At 40.7% G+C, this 12597-nt stretch overlaps 1 long non-coding RNA gene and 1 pseudogene across 1 annotated transcript; one reads left to right on the top strand and one right to left on the bottom strand.

The window, feature by feature from the left end:
• Positions 1 to 2307: 2307 nt before the first annotated feature.
• Positions 2308 to 6570, top strand: LOC140512788 (uncharacterized). The gene is made up of 2 exons (XR_011969915.1): positions 2308 to 2767; positions 5507 to 6570. It is a non-coding gene; the product is annotated as an uncharacterized lncRNA (long non-coding RNA).
• A 1544-nt stretch (positions 6571 to 8114) lies between these two features.
• Positions 8115 to 9057, bottom strand: LOC140511295 (WD repeat-containing protein 82 pseudogene; annotated as a pseudogene).
• Between the last annotated feature and the right edge of the window lie 3540 nt (positions 9058 to 12597).

Genomic DNA, 12597 nt, shown 5'->3' with positions numbered 1-12597 from the left:
GCTCCTCTCAATGTTGTGTGGCCAAGACTGGACTGGGCTCTGCTCAGAGAACTGTGTGACAGACCCTTCCCTTCGGTATTTCAGGTCATTCTGGTCTAAAAATCTCCACTCCTTTTTTCTGTGGCTTCTTCTGCTCTAGAATTTGTTGGGAGTTCTTCTTTATAAATATTTTACGGACTGTGGGGTAAGAGCTAGTGTATGTGTGTCTTTCTATTCCACCATCTTGGCTTCACCCCCTCATGATTTTCTTACATTGCTCTCATTTCTTTTCCCAGTTTTTCCTCCACATCTCTTACTTGATTTTCAAAATCCTATTTGAGTTCTTCCATGGCCTGAGACCATTGCATATTCATTTTAGAAGCTTCTGATGGTAATCATTGTTTTTCCTCATCTGAAGGGATGGGAGAATATACCTCTTCACCAAGAAAGCGACCTCTTATGTTTTATTTTTCCCCTTTTTTAGGTATTATCCTGGGCAGTTACTTGACTTTTGAGTGCTTTTTCAAGAGGGGCATGTACTCTGGGGATCTGTTAGTACTCAGTTCCTGCAAGGTGGCACAATGAAGGGAGCGGAGTTTACTCCTCTTCTGTCCTGTGCTGTGGTCTGGGAGCTAGAAAAGCTTTTGTCTCCATTATCTGCAAGTAGAATTCCCTTTTCACAGCCTCCACCAGCTCCATCAGGCCACCCATCACTCTTTCTCACCCCTGTGCCTCCACGAGGGCCTGAGACACAAATCAGTGGCTCAATTCCCCCAGGTGATTTAGGCCCAGGGCTCCAACAATGGATGTTGTTGCTGCCGTCACTGCAGCTGCAGTCTCCTTGGGCCAGGGTAACAGGAGGACCCTGAACCCTGAACCCTACTCAATCAGATGAAAAAGTGTTCTCACTGGCCTTTGAAGCCCTTTGGCATTTATATGTTGAGGGATCTGGGGACCAAGGCTGCTCCTGGGGATTCTGCCTTCGAGACCTGTTCCAGTCCTATTCATTCTGGTGCTGAGTACCAAAGGCTGGATTGGGATCCATTGGCTGTGCTGTACTTCGGGCTCTAATAGACCTTACCTGCTGGCCTTCCAGCCTACCTTGGACCAGAAATCTCTTTCACTCTGTCATTTTATAGCTTCTGCTGCTATAGAATTTGTTTAGAATCATTTTTACAGGTATTTTACAGGCTTTGGGGGAAACTCTAGCGTATATGTGTCTTTCTACGCCACCATCTTGGCTCTGTCTTCCTAGCCAAATCCCTTTTGAGACTGCTTTAAATCATTTAAAATTCTTTAGGAAATATTTACTATTTGATGTTTTTTAAACATTTATTCATTTTCAACTTTTCAAATTCATAATTGTAATGGTATAATTTGGATTACAATTGTACTCACAATTTTTAAAATGAGGATAATGTTTGCATTGTCTATGTCATCATAGTATAATGGGAAAAGTGTTCTGTAAATCTTAAAATGTTCTCAAACGTAACTGATAGTAACTAAAATTAAGACGCCAAAATCATTATCATATATGAATGGCATAAAAACATAACAGTGTGATAGGAGTGGTAGAGGAGGGAAGAGGAAGCTGTGTCTTTAAAGACAAAATGATATTAAATATGAAACCTTTTCTTTGATAAGCATGTGAACCTTGGTGGCTCACAGGTTCTTCAGGCCTCACTTTCACAAAATGTAAAGTTAGAATCTAAGACTATCTATCAAAAATCCCTAAGAGCTTTGAAAATCAAAAATAGAAATAGAAATAGATACTTCCTTCACATTTAAAATTTCTGCTTAAGATAACATGGTGCTTAAAAGTGTGATCTAAAATCAACCATCTTTTCCACTATAAATTCAGGAGAAGATAAACATCTGCTCTGTCATCTTAATTCAATGAAAATCTAGTATTATTTTCTTGGATGTGTCTGTAGTTATTCTTTTGTCTTCAATATACCTGTTTCACAGCAGTCAATGATTCAGCTTGGTTAATCTGTCACGGTTCATCCAGGAAAATTGGTTTGAAAGATGGATTGATATGCAGAAATAAAATGTTGCATACTGTAAGGGGCGCTGACCACCATGTCATCTGGGACGCCACACTGAGGGACATCAGGAAAACTGAGTCCAGTGCAGGGAAGGGTGAACAAGATGGCACTGGAAGGGACAGCCACACCCCTGGTTTGTTTTGTTACTATAGTTCCAGCTTGTGTTCATTACTATAGTTTCGGGTTTGTTTGTGTGTCTTACCATGGTTCACTGGGCTGGCTGGCAGAGACTATATAATCAGAATGCTTGCTTGAATAAATCAGAGTTGCTTCATGACCTGCTCTCCTACCTCATTCTTTTACTCGCGAGCTCCACAGGAGGACGAGTAGCCTGCTGGTCAGGCATAAAACTTGTTCCTCTCAGTATGCTATGCTGTCACCATAGCAACTTGGCATCCAAACTGGGGCCACAAGCAGGGGGAAGGAGCAGGAAACTCAACCAAGGGAGTTAGGTCCCTCAAGAAACTCAGCCGAGGGAGTCAGGTCCCTCAGGAACCCCAGCTGAGGGAATCAGGACCCTCAGTAACCCCCCGAGTGAGTCAGGCTCTCCAGAAGCCTAGACGGTCAGGGCTCATAGAGTACAGTGTACAGGAGCTATCAGGACAGGGTCCAAAGCGGATACCTGAGTGTGACAGGAAACCGTAGCCTGTTTGCCTCACTGAGTACCTCCAGGAGCGGATCAGAGAAGCGAACGCAGGAGAAGACGTGCACATTCAGCTCGAGTGAGACGAGGTGTAACTGTGAGTAAAATTGAAATGGGACAAAGCTCACAAAAGTTGAGTCAGGGTCAGTACACATTGTATCTATATAACATGCTGAAGAATGTGTTCATAGAGGAAGATGGTGGCAAGGCAGTGCAAATGGGAACATTCATCACATCCTCACAGACAGCCCTGTCAGAGTCAGAGAGTAGTACAAGGGACAATAGCCCAGAAAGGCAGCCAGCACCCATATATCCAAACTTAGAAGAGAGATGGAAGAACAGACAGATGGTGCAGGATTTGCAGGATAGTGTTAAAGAGCTAACTGATAAATTGAGAAACTTACTGAGGAAAGAAAAAAGACACCTCAGAGATAAAGCTTTGAAACTCCCAGGTGGAAAGGAGGAGACTAGGAGCCACTGGACTTTGTTCCATAGTTTCCCTCACTTCCACTTGCAGTTTCACAACTTTTTCTTTCAAAAACATTTTTAAGGAGTGGCCACAGATGCAAAATTTTCTTGAGTAAAAGTTAGAACCATCAAGATTTTTATTTTACTCTATAATCCAGAAATGGTGTTAGAGAAAGCAATTTGTAATCTGAATTTTGTTGAAACTAAAAGATGTTCGAAAAGTTGTGTAAAGTCAGTTATGTTGTTTAGAAAACCAGGTATTTTCACCTTTGCCTGTTGAAAAAGTTACAGCCAAAAAGCTGCTGCTTTAATGCTAAGCCTGAAATTGTTAATTGATTACTATGTGTGGAAAGAAATGAATGGAGTAATAATTTATTTAGACTGGTTCTGCCCATTCACAACAGTCCTCCTGTGTATTTGCGGTTGGCAGACTTAGGATCCATGCCAATTCCTTTTATTTTGTAAAACTGCCAAGGCTCCTTTCATGTGGACAAGGTCATCAGTCCTAAGAAAATTGTTTGGCTTGTATAATTCATAAATAATGAATGTGACTTGCTCAAAAGTTGTGACAATTGGCTTTTATATCAGGACAAGTTTTAAATTTGAGAAAGAAGGATCTGAAATGAAATCTCTTATGTATGTGAGTCCTGCTAATCTTCATTGCTTATGGCAACTCCATGGGAATACAAATAACTGTATTTGGCTTTAAGTTGGGATTAGTGAAATTTGCTGGTTAAGGTAAAAGCATTTGGGACCATAAATAATTTTGTTTAAGTTTGAATTTGGGTATAGTTGTCTGCATTAAATCAATATCTGAAAGAATATGCCAGAAGTTACTCAGAGAGACTGTGTTCCTTCATCCTGTAGTGTTACCAGGTGAAATTTGTATCTGGACAGGAAACACCAAGGGGACAATTCTAGTCTCAATCTAGGATAGCTTCCTCCTGGTCAGTTTCCCCACTGTGTCCTTTTATAAAGGCATGTTTCCCACCTGACTGTTCCTGAGTCTGGCTATAATACAGATACTGCATGACTGGAAAATTTCACTCCTATCTGAGTTCAAACAGAGTCAAAGATGTTTTATATCTAGAAATTCTTTAATACCTAAGAATCTGGTTTGTTATCATCTATTCATTTGTGAGAAGATTTATGGTACTTTGCAGAGTACTTGCATAGTGGCTAAATAAAACTTCTTTTCCATAAGGTCTGTCTCCTTAGATACCTGAGTTTCAGGTATCCAGGGCTTGTGGATGGTCGGTTGGTTCCCCCCCCACACCCCTTACCAGCTACCAGCTTTCTTTGCGAAAGTGCTGTGGGCTGTAGCTGAAACTTGAAAGGTACCCAAAAGTTACTCAAATCTCCCCTCTTTTCTAAAGCCACATGAGCAATTAAGTTGGATTCTCTGGGTTAGGGTCTGTAAGTTGCCTCCCTCCACCAGGTGGAGAGACGTCCCTTTCTCAAGAATTGTAATATCACCTATCATCCTCTGAATCGTCAAGTTCCTCATACTGGTTAAAGACCTAACCCCTCCAATGTTGGGACCCTGTGAGGCAGCGTCAGCTCTACGTCCAGTCTCAGCAGGAAGCAGTTTCAGAAGCCGAGACCTTCATCCCTTATCCCAAAATATGTTGGGTCCCATCTGCTTAAGAGGGGACAGGGTGGGGTGCTTGAGTACAAGTACTTAGGCCCCAGAATTCAGGCCAGGTAGAAAGGATGAATAGGACCCTGAAGGAGCATATTGCTAAGCTTAAAGTTGAAACTGGCGAGACCAAAGGTGAGATGCTTTCTTTGTGGACAAATAGGACATTACAAGAGGTGTTGTAGAAACAACTAAGAGGAGAGAAAGAGATTTCAGGGTCAGGGAAATAGACCAACTTTTAGTAGGAGACCAACCACACCGTGCCCAAAATGTAGAAAGTACGCTTCACACTGGAGAGTCAATTAAGGACGTGTGTAGTCATATGCTTCAATATTTTGCCACCCATGGCACCCCACAACTATTAAAGACAGACAATGGCCCAGCATACACTGCTTCAGCCTTCCAAAAATTTCTTTCAGAATTCGGAATCTGTCATGTGACTGGGATCCCCTATAACCCCACAGGACAAGCCATAGTAGAACATGCGAACCACACCATAAAACAATATGTCCAAAAACAAAAAGGCAGAGTTTCGGGACCCAGGTCCACTGCACACAATCGCAGGTCCATGGCACACAATCAATTTTTGGAAATTGGCACTGGCACTATACGCATTTAATTTTTTAATCAATTGAAGTTAGCACTTTACATGAAATGGCCAGCTGAGACTGACTGCTAGAACACATACCATAATAACTTGGGGCAAGGGTTATGCTTGTATCTTTACAGGAGACAAGGAGATCTGGGTACCAGTGAAAAGACTACGGATCATACAGCACCAGGAAGAAATCACAGGGATTCTGCCAGAGAAAGAAGAAGAAACTACAACACCTGAGCCATGAAATCAGTCAGCTGCATCTTACTGCTTCTAACAGTGAGCCAGGCCAAGGACCAGCATTGGACCTCTGGGCATTAGTAGACATTTCAACTTTACAGGACTGGTGAAGGGCTATCCTTGGTGTTTGTACAATTAATGTATCAGTGGGATTTAGGGAACAATTGAGGATGGATCACGAATTCTATCAGGCCATTCTAATGTTAAAAAAATGATATAATAGCTATTGGAGATGAACTGCAGGCCGTAGAAACACAATTGGCTTTAAGATGTGATTACAGCTATCGTCATTTTTGCATGATGAACAAATTGTACAATGATACAGAAGTAAATTGGGAAGAAATAAGAGCTCAGTTGCATGGGTTAACACTCGCCAAAGTTTCAAGTGAAATGAAACTGTTGGAAAAATTGGAATTGGATATAAATACTCAAGGGACAAAAAAGTTAATACCCGAAAATTTTGTTTCAGACATGATGCAACTTTTTGGTCATTCCACCTCATTGTTTAAATGGCTAGGTCCATTGTTGTCAGGAGGTATTGCTATCTTGATTGTTAGATGTCTTATACCAGCATGTCTCAAATGTACCCTATGAACTGTAAAAGATACAGTGTGGATGCTTACTGAAAATCAGTTCAAGCTGAGAGATGTACAAACCTGTGAAGGTCATCGGGTCTAAAACAAAAAGGGGGAGTTGTAAGGGGTGCTGACCGCCACATCATCTGGGACATCACACTGACGGACATCAGGAAAACTGAGTTCCAGTGCAGGGAAGGGTGAACAAGATGGTGCTGGAAGGGACAGCCACACCCCTGGTTTGTTTTGTTACTATAGTTCCAGCTTGTGTTCATTACTATAGTTTCGGGTTTGTTTGTGTGTGTTACCATGGTTCACTGGCCTGGCTGGCAGAGACTATATAATCAGAATGCTTGCTTGAATAAATCAGAGTTGCTTCATGACCCGCTCTCCCACCTCATTCTTTTACTCGCGAGCTCCACAGGAGGACGAGCAGCCTGCTGGTCAGGCATAAGACTTGTTCCTCTCGGTATGCTATGCCGTCACCATAGCAGCATTCTAAGACTTCATGGTTAATCATCTCTGATACTAAATTTACAATGTGGCCCTAAGTGACACAAATAAAGTCATTCTTTTCCCCTGTTTAGCTAATTATTTTGCTATTTTTTTTTTGTTTACGTTTGTTTCCTAATCCTCTTTCTATCCTACAAGTCAAAACCTTATACCTATGAATTTTAAAAAGAAGAGTAAAGGTGAGAAAAGTACCAAAAAACTAACACAATAGTAAAAAAAGGAAGAACATTATTTTAAGTATTCTTCATCAAATTCAGTCTTCTATATCTTCAAAGAAAAGGGGTGTCTTTTCATATTTATCGTTTTAGCTATTTTGACTATAAAAGAGACTGATTATTTTGTTGTTCTTTTTCTGTTTGCATTAGTTTAGCCATATTAGTCATTACAATTCTGTACCTATTTATCTATGGTTTTACTAAATGGGCTGATTTCACTTTACATTGTCTGTATACATGTGAACTTGTATTCAAAAATTATTTTTTTTGTTTTTGGCCCACATTAAATAGTTATTGATTTCTAAAGTAAAAAAAAAAAAAAAAATAGGCTTTTACCCCCTACCTCCTCATAAATATGTACACACAAAAGATCATCAGATAGAGACAACCTGACTGTATCTCAGCTCAGATGCCCTTTGCTTACACAGGGTTGGCCCCCTGTCTGCTGTGGAGGCAAGTCTCCTTGACTATTCAAGGCACTTGATCTTTTACTGCTTCATGTCTCCTTGTACTCTTTATGCTGTCCATGACAGTGATAAAGAGACTGAACTAGATTTGAGTTAGCCTCACAACTAAGTCCATACTTGGCACTCTCACCCTAACTGTGTGCAGAGTTCTTGCAAACCAACACCTTACATAGCTCTGTGCTTCCCTCTGCACCTAGGACATCTGAACTAATTATTTTTAAACTTTTGGCACAGAAGAAACATGAGGGCTATGAATTAAAGCCACAACAATACTGGGAAAATTCAGTCATGACACATGCAGAAGGAAAAGGGGAGACTGCACTAGTATCTCAAAACCAGAACGAGATTTCCATGCATTTATGGGGACAGGGTGCAGGAAAGAAAATATCTGGATTCAAGATTTTACAGGATCCCTATACATTCAAAAGAGGAGGCTGTGCCAAGTGTCTGCACTCATGCTTATCATGAGCATGATACAGTTCACCCGCCAGGAGCTTGATACAGGCCACAACTAGAATATCTGGATCCCACTTCAGGTCTCGAACATGGAGAGTACTTTTGAATGAATGCAGCAAAGGAGTTTATTTTTTTTTAAAGGGTGTATGGTGATGCCCATGAGAAGGGCTAGGTAAAAGTATGCTTCAGGTGAGGAGAACAACATAATCCCAATACTCAGTTCCTTTACTCCTCAAATTGGCTGCCCTTCAATTTGCTGACACTGCTGACAAATGATCAGTCATCAATGATAGGCAGCCAGAATGCAGTGTTGGAACATGCACTGGCAAAGGTCATGAACTTGGGATTGAACTGGAAACAGGAAACTGGACCAGTATGTTTCCCACCCAGCACAGTCACCTTTATGCCACTTTCTCAATTCCACACGTGAATCTTACCATCATCAGAGCCAATCATAACAAATTGAGAATCTGGAGTGAAAGAGGCTTCCAATGTGACAGCTTTGATGTTGTTATACCTCCCAAATGTATGCATTACTGCTCCCTTAAATGTATTAATCAGGCAGATGAAACTGCCATTGGTAGATATAAGACTGAGTTTGCCATCGTTGGTGAACTTTAAGCCAGTCCACTCAGAGTTCCTGTCATACTATACCACACAAATCACCCCTTATCAATGAAATGAAGATCATAAAGTTTAACCATTTCAAAATTGATGCCAGCAGCAAAAATAAACCCTTCTGGGTCAAAAGAAAAAACAGGTTTTCCTTGAAGATGAATTAGACCCTGGCAATTAGGAGACTGAAGATTCCAGAGTCGAATGGTTTTATCCAAGGACCCAGAGATAAACGTGTCATCTGTTGGTGACATGGAGAAAGCTACTACCCTCTTATTATGCCCTGGGAAGTACCAGATGTATTTGTTGTCATGCAAGGACAGGGAATTGATTGTATCATCTATTTTGTTAGAACTATATACTACAGTGTTTTCTGCATGTGTGTTTCTAATTAGATCCACTCCACACTTCTTACTGTACAGTGTTCTCTTTGGTTTGCCCTCCTGACTGTCATACGGGATGATGAAATTGCAGTCCTGCTCCAGATGATTGTCTCGCCATTGGGGCTGAAGTCGAAGCAGTTGATCTTGTTCGAGTTCTCCCGGAAAACCTTGGCCACGTGGAAGTTCCACATTATGATGTTCGTCAGCTTCATGGCACCTGAACCAAGACCTGGCAAGGAGGAGGCTGGGGAGGACTCAAAGGCGAGAAGTCTGAGGAAGCAGCGAAAGAGGCAGCAGGAAGGAGAGAAGGAGGCAGCTAAGACTGGGGGAGGCTGGTGCAGGACCCCCAGGAGAAGTGAGGCAATGTCCAAGGAGACGTGGCAGCTGGGTCCCTGTCCCCCTCCTTGTCTCCTACCTTGTCGTCCTTGTCATAGAGCCTAGGCCTGGGCCACAAAGCCCCTTCTCACTGATTCCTCAGGGCAAACTGGAGAAGCTCCAGCTCATTGTGTTCTCCATTTTGGGGCCAGAGGCAGAAGCAGGGGTGGGGAACCACCGCCTCCAGTGTAGTGCCATATTCAACAATTCTTAAGGAACAGTTCTATTTCATTCAGTTGATCAATTAGCTTGTATTTGTTAAGAGCCTACTATCTGCCAGTTACTGGTGTAAGCAATGGGAATAATACGAAAAGCAAAAGAGAGCACCTGCTGTCAAAGAACTCAGAGTATAATGTGGAGATAACATGCAACTAACAACAACCAAAGGTATATTAAGAATATAATGGAGACAATGACTAAAGGAGAGACCACACTGACAATCAGGAAAGACTTTTTGTAAAAAGTGAGATATTAGGTGAGATTTGAAACAGAGCTAATCAACGAAGGAATTTAAGAGGCAGAGAAAATAGGTAACAGCAATCAAGGAATAGAGGGCAGTGAATGAAATTATTTGGAGTCAGAAGAAAAAATGTGCTTTTTAAAAATGTTATTTAAATAATTTATTTATTTTTCAGTTTTCAACATTCAAATCAATAAGTTTCAAGTTTTCTTCCCCTCTCTCCCTCAGTCTTCCCTCTCCAAAATGGCATGCAATCTGATTTGGAATCTAAACATACATTCCTTTTACACACATTTTCATGCTAATTATATTGTACAGGAGAATTATAATAAATGGGAGAAAACATGAGAAATAAAACAAAATAAAAGAAAAAAAGAGTCTGCAATCCAAATTCATAGTTCTGTTTTCCGGATGTGGATGGCATTTTCTATCATGATTCGTCTGGAAAAGTATTGGGTCTTTGCATTACTGAGAAGGGCTAAGCTTATTAAAATTAGTCCTCCAGTACTCCGGCTGTTACTGTGTACAATGTTCTCCTGATTCTGCTCACTTTACTCATCATCAATTGAAGTAAATCTTCAAAAGGTATTTCTGAAGTCTACTTGTTCATCATTTCTTATAGCTCAAAAATATTCCATTACCATTCATATACCATAACTTGTCCAATCATTACCCAATTGATGGGTATCCCCTCAATTTCCAGTTCTTGGCCACCACAAAAAGAACTGCTATAAATATTTTTGTGCATATGGATCCATTTCCCATGTTTTTGATTACTTTGGGATACAGCCCTAGAAGGTATATTTCTGAGTCAAAGGGTATGCACATTTTTATAGATCTCTGGGCCTAGTTCCAAACTGCTCCCCAGAATGGTTGCATCAGCTCACATCTCCATCAACCATTTATCAATCGGCCCTTTATCAATTGGAGAATGACTTGTATTCTTATAAATTTGATCCAGTTCTGTGTACGTTTTACAGAAAAGACTGATATCAGAAACACTAGCTATAAAAATGCTTTTTTAAGACTGAATTTTTTTTAGTTTTATTTTTTAACATTCATTTCTACAAAAATTTGACTTTGAACTTTTCTCATCATCTTCCCCACCCCCCACCCTGAGATGGCGTGCATTCTGATTAACCCTTTCCCAAATCTGGCTTCACTTTTATCATCACCCCTCTTATCCTCTTCTTCTTTACTTTCTTGAAGGGAAAGATAGATCTCTCTCCCTCATTGCCTGTAAATCTTTTTTTTCCCCCAGTTACAGGTAAAAACAATTTTTGATATTTGTTTTGAAACTTTTAAGTTCCAAATTCTCTCCCTTCTTCCCTCCCCATCCACCCCCATTGTCAAAGCAAACAATTCAATATAGGTTACATATGTGTAGTCATATCTCCATATTTGTCATACTGTTAAAGACTCTATCCTATACCAGCCCTCAAAATATTTTATTTTCTCTTTTGACCCTGTCCCTTTTCTAAACACTTTGCTTTTGACTACCTCATCCTTCAATCTGGCCTCCCTTCTGTCATCTCCCCATCTTATCCCCTTTCACCCCTACTTACATGTAGGGTAAGATACCCAATTAAGTATGTATATTATTCACTCTTTATGCCAGATGCAATGAGAGTAAGGTTCACTTTTTCCTTATCACCTCACCCCTTTCCCCTCCATTGTAAAACCTTTTTCTTGATTGTTGTCTGCGAGATAATTTACCCAGTCTTATCTCTCCATTTCTCGTACTCCCAATACCTTCCTCTCTCATCTTTTTTTTTAGTTATCCTCCCTTCATATATAACTCATCCTGTGCTATCTATCTACCTACCTACCTATCTATCTGTCTACTCTATTTCCTCCAACTAAATTAATACTGAAAATGGTCTCATGAGTTACAAATACTATCTTGACATGTAGTAATGTAAACATTTCAACTTTAATAAGCCTCTTATGATTCCTCCTTCCCACTTACCTTTACAGGTTTCTCTTGACTCTTGTTTTTGAAAGTCAATTTATCTTTGATATTCTGGTCTTTTCACCAAGAATGCTTGGAAGTCCTCTATTTCAGGAGTAGATAAGTGGAATATGTTAGGTACACAAGACACAGAAGCCAATGATTATAACAGCCCAGGACCCAGCTTCTGGGATAGGAGTTCACTACTTAACAAATACTGCAGGGAATACTAGAAAACAGTGTGGGACAAACTGGGCACAGATCAATGCCTGACACCATATACCACAATGAAGTCCAAATGCATACAGGATCTAGATATAAGCGCTGATATTATAAACAAATTAGGGAAGTAAAGAATAATTTGTTAGTAAGATATATTGAGGATGGAGGAATTTATGACCAAATAGCAGGTAAAGAGCTTTATGAAATGCAAAATGGATAATTTTGATTACATTAAATTGTAAAGTAGACTTAGCTACTGCTGGATGCCCATCCACACTGGTGTCTCCCAATACCCCTGTCTGTGCTAAGGCATACCTAGTGTCCTGGTGTTGATACTTGCTGACTCCACTCCTCTGGGGCTCAGGATCTCCTGATGGTCAACTGACTTGGGGCTTGCTGGATGCCTTTGTCCTGTCCTGATTCCCATCAGCCACAGCAAGAGGGACCCTTCTTAGTGATCTTCTGAATTAAAGACTCTTGTAACCCTCTGCTGGCTCCACTGTTCCAGGATTTATCCTAGGGAAATATTCTCTGGGTTTTTCAAGGTCAATAAAGAGTAATGAAACCAGTTTAAGCTTACTCCACCATCTTGGCTCAGGGAAGTTCATTTTCAAACATTTAGTCTGTTGGCTGATAGCCCCAGAAGTAGCTGCTGCTACTGTCACAGGCACTGCACTTCTCTCTCACTCATGTCCCACACATCCCTTCCTAAGTTGAGAGGTCTGAGAATTCTCACTGCCAGTGGTGATCCAT

This window comes from Notamacropus eugenii, chromosome 6 (genome assembly GCF_028372415.1).
Source record: "Notamacropus eugenii isolate mMacEug1 chromosome 6, mMacEug1.pri_v2, whole genome shotgun sequence".
Lineage (NCBI taxonomy): Eukaryota > Metazoa > Chordata > Mammalia > Diprotodontia > Macropodidae > Notamacropus > Notamacropus eugenii.
This window is presented reverse-complemented; position numbering and strand designations above follow the sequence as displayed.